Source organism: Ambystoma mexicanum, chromosome 2p, assembly GCF_040938575.1.
Source record: "Ambystoma mexicanum isolate Mex_15411 chromosome 2p, UKY_AmexF1_1, whole genome shotgun sequence".
Lineage (NCBI taxonomy): Eukaryota > Metazoa > Chordata > Amphibia > Caudata > Ambystomatidae > Ambystoma > Ambystoma mexicanum.
The window spans coordinates 477199920-477207207 of NC_090923.1; the positions used below are offsets into that span (position 1 = coordinate 477199920).

The 7288-nt window shown below is 45.6% G+C and overlaps 1 long non-coding RNA gene across 1 annotated transcript in view; it reads left to right on the top strand.

Moving 5' to 3' along the window:
• The window catches only part of LOC138566491 (uncharacterized), a 60088-nt gene extending 56493 nt beyond the window's left edge, over positions 1-3595 (top strand). The window contains exon 3 of the long non-coding RNA XR_011301943.1: positions 257-3595. This is a non-coding gene — a long non-coding RNA (uncharacterized lncRNA). The remainder of the gene's footprint in view (positions 1-256) is intronic.
• The last annotated feature ends 3693 nt before the right edge of the window (positions 3596-7288 follow it).

Here is a 7288-nt window from a genome sequence, read left to right on the forward strand (position 1 = left end):
TATCTTGAAAAATAAATTGAGCAAAATATGCGCAGGGAGCAATTTGAAATGGCCCGATGCATTGCCACTAGCTTTACTGTGCATGTGAACAGCTGTGCAGGCAAGGACTGGGCTCTCCCCATATGAAATTGTGATGGGGAGACCAGCCAATGTCTGGAATGTGCCACGTCCAAAACGACTAAGGGATGTTGAGTATCCATTGCTTATTGATTACTGTAAACAGTTGACTCAAAACTTGTGTTTGATTCATCAACAGGTGCAGGAGGCTCTTCCTGTCAGATATACAGGCCCAGGACATTGTCTGCAGACAGGCGACTGGCCTTTTATAAAGAATTTTGAAAGAAAATCTTCACTTGCACTGCGCTGGACGGGACCTTTCCAGGTGTTACTGGCTACGCAGACTGCAGTCCGAGTGAATGGCCGAAAGCATTGGACCCTCACAACACACCCGAAAAGAATTCCGTTTCCTTTGCCACATGAGAAAGAGATTGATGGTCCTGTCGTCGAAAGCAAGACAGCTGTACCTGATCACAAAGATATCACAGCTGAATCTCTGTCAGAAGTCCTTCTTGAGCCAGAGAAAGGGCCTGGGGAGATTGCAACTAGAATCGAAAGACCAGTGTTGCCTCAACATTGTTCGAGTTCTGCCTCATCATCACTTATTGCATCACGAATTGCCACTGATCCTGCATCTGGAGATGAAAGTGCATTGTTCACCGATCATACTGTACCTGGAGCTGTAAGGTACAATCTATGTTCACAAAATCGGAAGTGATCAGCTTTTGTTTCACCATCGTTTCTAGCTCACGGACGGAGCTGGGAACGGAGGCCTAGGGAAAAGGAGCATATGAGCTGTATCAGTTGAGAGCTCTGACACGCGGTTTCCCGATGCTACCATTGAAAGTGACGGCCTTTGCAACCTGACATGAAAAAGCGGGGGCAAATGGTACCGACACTATAAAATTGATACTTGCTCCTTCCTTTTTGGAGCTCTGTGAAGTTAAGCATCAGCTTGCTGTTATCTTAAGCAGGCTAACCTGAATTGGCCTGAACTTTTGTTGCTAACGTGTGTTGCTGTGGAGAACCTTACCAACTGACGCTGAAAACCTTTCTTGAAATAAACATTATAGACGATGCCTGCATTCGCTCCTGCTCCCGCCTGCACCAATGCTGTTGATGATATGACGATTGACATTAAGTGTGCCCCAAGAAAGACTTTGTTTAGAAAGAATAACGTGTTTTTGATTATGAGAACGCTTTGCATTTTGATTACACTGATCCCAATGTTTTGGTACTTGGAGACTATACATCCCTTAAACTCTCTATTGTCAGCTACCAATGCTCCTGCTATGAGTACCCCAGCACATGTGCTCTCTTATACTCTTCCATCACAAGAAGTGAAACATAGAAAAGGTTATGATAATAACACCTTATTGATGATTATGAATATGACCCATGCTATCTTGAATAGGTCCAATTGTTGGGTTTGTTCCCATTTACCCCAGCACGGGGAAAGATGAATGGGTTGGTATTTACATCCCTTGCTGCTTAATACTGCCTGTTATGTATCATTAAGAGCGCTATTTTTCGGAAAATGGAATGATAGTGTCACTGGAAACTTTGATGGAACAAATATAAATTAATTTGAAAGATTGGTATTGGAACCGTTGGGTTTTTCCATGTTTGCAAGCAGAAGAAAAATAAAAACTGTAAACAACAGGTACAGTAGATAGGCTCTCAAGGCCTTACCAGTCCTTAATCACTTTTAAAATGGCTCCGGTTGGAAACAAAGATGCTGTGCCTCCCTCCTATACTATTAATCATAGTCCAAATTCTGTCCCATTTTGCTTACGGAAAAAGGGTTCACACCCAGTGGGAACATTTACTAGATGTATGAATACTTCTGTGCTTGAACAAGAAGAGAAGCCATTATATATAGGGGGTTCTGTCTATTTTGTATGTGGAGATCAGGCTTATCCATGGTTACCTAGAAACTCGGAAGGGACCTGTTATTTAGGGATACTTTTACTTGGGGTATTTCTTGCCACAACTTCTGAAATAGCAAAAATATCTAGATCTCGGCCACGACGAGATGATACTGCTGGGCAGATTGCTGGGGATATAGCAAAATCATTTATACCATTTTGGGGACAAGCAATAAACTCATGGAATATACGAAAACTGTCCAGGGTGTTAGAGAAAACAGTAAATGGAGCGACTGATATACTTTACAATATGACACTGGAACAAAAAACAATTAGACTAGTTGCACTTCAAAATAGAATAGTGCTTGATATTATTTTAGCTGATCGTGGAGGTGTATGCAAATTGGTGGGATCAGCGTGCTGTGTATTTTTAAGTCACTCCTCCCCTACGATATTTGAAGCAATTGAGAAATTACATGTCCTAAGCTCGTGGTTGGGATCTAAATATAGGTTCATGGTTCTGGGAACTGCTACGATCCTGGGGATGGAAGCTAATTGCAATCTTGGTTATGATATTTGCAATCCTCATATTTTGCTGTTGTTGCATACAATGCCTGCCAGTCATTTGCTCCCAAATTACAAATGAGTGTGTACATGCAATCAGTACGAAGCCTCCTCCTCGTATGATAAATGATGGTACAAAACACGAAAACGAAATAATTAAAGAATTTATGGCAATTAATATTTCTGATGATGATGATAGCGACATGGGTAGTTCGGTATTGGACACGTGGTCCGATGAAGACGCAATGTTTGGCTGATGCTATTGGCTTAAGGCCAAAAGCAGGGTTTGTTAGACCAGAAATGTAATCCTATAGCCGAATGATACATATAATATGTTGACCAGAAGCGAATCGCATCATGTGACAAACATCACAACCCGAGAAACATGAATGTAATCAAATGGAGTCAATTTTGTGAAATGCCGGCCATTTTCTTTTTTCTCATTGTTAACGTTTTGCAAATATATTCTATCCTTTAGATCCGCACACGGTGCGAGGCCACGGCCTGAACTCTGAAATGCTAACGCAGACAGGAATGTCGAACTGTGCAAAAATACATTGTTTTCTCTCTCACTAAGTCCTTGAAGTCGAGCAAAAGCCGTGTCTAATCAGTAGTCCAGGTGCCGGTTTGTCTTGCAAACACTGTTGTAAAAGGCAGTTAAACATAAATTATATTCTCCTTGCGGTGATCCTTCACGGAGGATGGTATTTTCTGCTTCAGAACTATCTGATGCTTAGCTCACGAGCCGTAACAAACAGATAACGTAGTATGGAATGTTTCTCTGCTAAGAACAAGATATCCTTACCGAGCCAGAGCTCCATGTTCCTCATAACAGAAATCTGTCTCTGCTGCCTTTGCTAGAATAACTATGTTTAGACTGAAGGAAGACTTGTCATAACGTGTCATAATTGTCAATCACTGAACCCTAGCCTGTATGACATGTATGAGGGCGGGTCAAATTGCTTTAACAAAGAATGATGCATGATGTATATATATTGCTGCTTGAGCGCTGTTCGCTCTCTCGCATCTTACGGGGTCTGGGAACATACGTTGTGAGGTGTTGAGACCCAAACTCTGAATAAAACCAGACTTGTTTGGAAAACGAACCTCAAGACTGATGTGTCATTTGGGGTGTATGGTTATTGTGCCTTAGTTTCCATATGCGGTCTTTATGGCCTAGCAAGAGTATGAAGTCAAGAACGTTTTGGATTCCAAGATAGTGTGATCAAAACTATACTATTTGATTGATTGGCAAGGTTATGGATCGTACATGGGAACCCCTTGAGTTTGTCCATGCTCCACGACTAGTCAAGCAATTTCAGCGAGACAATCCCACCAAACCAGGACCAGGAGGAGGAACGCCCGTGAGAGGGGCCTTGAGTGGGAGTGCTGTCATGGCCACTAACCAAGGGCCATCCCTTTCATCCTCCAAAGGGTCCAAACGGACCCTGTCCTGGTGCCTTTGGCGCCAGGTGTGTGTCCAGGGAACGTGTATCCAGGCCGGGCGTGGCCATTGGAAGGCACGTGCAGAAGTTTATGGGAGTGGTGAGGTGGGGTCACAAGGTGGAGCTAAAGGGGAGTGGCTGGGGCCAGGCTATTTAAGCCCGTCTCACCCACATGTAGAGGCTTCGCGTTAGTCTGCTGTGTGCAGCCTAACGCTTACCGCCGTCTGAAGCTCTTACCTGTTTCCAGCTCAGCACGCATCTCATCAGGTCCTGGACATCATAGTCAGCGTGCGCCTACCTGATTCCAGCTTTGCATCGTCAGCGCACATCTTACCTGAATCCAGCCATACCATTGCTCACAGCGCAAGTACTTCAACTCTACCTCTGCAACACACATCTTACCTGAATCAGCCACTCCATCGCTCGAAGCGCCGCTATCTTCAACTCAGCATCTACAGTGTGCATCTTACCTGTCTCTGCAAATCCATCTCCTGCAGCTCGTCTCATCTGTCTGAGCGCACCTATGTGGGAGTCTTCTTCTCGTCCAGCATCCTCATGGATCTTCCATCTATCAGCCGCTGACAGGTTCTCGGATCGCCGCTCTCCATCATCCGACACCAGGCTATCCCTGCAAGAGAAAGGGAACGCACAAAGTTAGAAACTGCATAAACATTTAATGCTTGGCCACGCAATACCTAAGCCTTGCGTACCACCTTGAAACCCTACTTACCTTCGAGTGGGGACGCTCCATTCCCCTTCTGGCACAGTGTGGACTTGCTTCCAACACTGCAACGCAGCGTGGCCATCTTCACACCTATTGGGAAAAGGAAAGACATTATAAGAATTACGGACAAGAATCATTGGGAAAGACATTGCAAAAGCATACGGACAAAAATCATTGTTACAAACACTTACCTCCAAAGTGGATTGGTCGCAGCCGGTCTGGGCCATCACGTATATGGACCAGTGAAGCAACTAGGTCTATCTACAGCACCCCTGCTGAAGAAAAGCAGGACGGAGAGCTCATCTTTACAAAACAACAGGTGAGAGTTTATGGGAAGACGCATGTTCCTCTCATTCTGGCAAGAGGGGTTTGAGGGGGATCGCAATTCAGCCGCAGCATTTTCACTGCCTCTTTCCTTCTCCCAAGGGCATTACCAGTGACCAGAGAATTCCACACTACAGCAGCTGGGAGTAGAACCGGATCCAGGGGAGCCAAGTCCAGGGAGGGCTCCAACCATGCCCCAACGTCCCCGCAGAGATCAGGTGAGCATAGCAAAGGTGGAGCACAAGAGCACACTAGGAGCAAGGCAAAACGCACATGGAGGCAGCTATTCCAGAAAGGCAGTTCAAAAGGAGGAGAAAAGTGGTGAGAACTGAAAGGATGACAAGGAGGGAAGTGCCCTTGCCCTTTCTTGGCCCAGACCAGCAAAGCCTCCGTGAAAGGAATCATAAGACCGGGAACTACAGCTTGCGTGGTGTAACAGATGTCATTGGTGCAGATGGCCCTCTCACACTGATAACCAAGGCAGAGAGAGGCACTTGCTACCATGGTACCTTCCTGGACTCCAGAGACAAGAAACACCAAGCGGTTCATCACAGCCGGTGTTTCGGAGGGAGAACTGATAGTAAACCGAACTGGGCGAAGGTTGCAAATGACAACATGATATGAATTGAAAGAACTTATGAACAAAGAACTTGTGTGTTACTGAACTTTTAAAGTCCAGGGAAAGACCAGCTGCAGAGTGGTCTGGCGCCACGTGGGCGCTCATTCGAAAGACTCTGGCTGGTCCCCTTTTGCTGAAACTACCGATACCAGAAGGCCCTGGGAGAACCCGACGTAAGAAATCAAAGGGGTCATACAAGGGTCGAGTGAAAAGCCCTTGTACAGTCGAATTTTGTTTTACATGTTGTGGATACCAAGTGAACTGTGTGTGTAGCAAATGTGAATCCGACTGAGGGATGCCTACGAATTAGGGTGACCAGCAACACACCCGAGAACATTGTATTAATCGACTTGTGTAAAGCCTGACTGTGGGCTGAGACCCGGGCTTAGGTAAGAAGAGAACATAAGGGCCTATAGTGACTTTCTAGTGAATTGTGGCAAGTGTGAACCCAACGGATGGATGGCAAGAAAAAGCTAGGGGAAGGGCACCCCGCTTTTTGATGAACTGTGAAATTGCGAACTAAGGCAAGTGTGAACACGACGGATGGATACCAAGAGAAAACTTGTGGAAGGGAACCTCCCTTTCTGCTGAACTGTGTACCTGGCAAATGTGAGCCCAGCTGAGGGATGCCTGCAAGTTGGGGTGAAGCATAATAACCCTGTGAACATTGTGTTGACAGAAGTGACTCCGGCTGAGGGATGCCCACAGTGAAAGGTTGTTTAAAAAGACATTTAGGGCCTCATTACACGGATGGCGGAGAACCATGTCGCTATTAACGCCATGGTTCATGCCGGTTAAATACCGGCACCGCCTTGGCGGAAAGGGGAATTACCGCCCCATCCCAAGGTTGGCAGGGCGGTAATTCCCCCTTCCACCATTGCCCTTCCCCATTCCCATTTTTGCCCCATAGGGCTCAATGGGAATGGGGAAGGCGCTAATTACGGTACCGCAAATTGCGGTACCGTAATTGGCTCCCTGGGTCCCTTTGTGGGTTGGATTTTGCAGGTGTTAAAAACCAACCCGCAAAGGGACCTCGTAGTAAGGCGGTAAGGATTTACCGGTACCAGTATTTTACCGGTACTGGTAAATCCTTACCGCCATCCGTGTAATGAGGCCCTAAGACTTGTGAAAACTACAGATGAAAATATTTTGAGTAAAAGGCCGTAGTGAACCCGACGAGGGAGGCTAACATTCAAGAAGGATCGGAGCCCGGTCGAGGGGGATACAGAGGTGAAGATTCATCACCCAACGTAAAAGATTAGAGAAAGGAACTTTTGTTATTGTTGACACATCAGACCCTCGGGGGCAAGAGACTTTCCCACTGAAGGTCCTGATATCGCTGAAAAGAACTGTAATCTCGTGCTGGAGAAGCCCAGCTATGACTTGTGCTCAGGAGTCCCGCCTTGGCCCGTGCTAAAAATTTGGGGAAGGGAGACCCGAGTTATACCATCCTGACTTATCATTTTGTGAACACTTATTTCTTTTCTGGTGAACATTATCCCACACTATTCTGTAACTAAGCGGTAAGGATTGGCAATATTTTTATTTTCTATAGGCCTTTTTATTTGACAAGACACAACTCAATGCCTTTTTATTATTTGATGGTCGTAGCTTGCTCCCATCGTAGATTTAGGTTTAGATTAGGCGTTTTTCTCACCAATTTATACAGTTTAATCGACACCCTTGA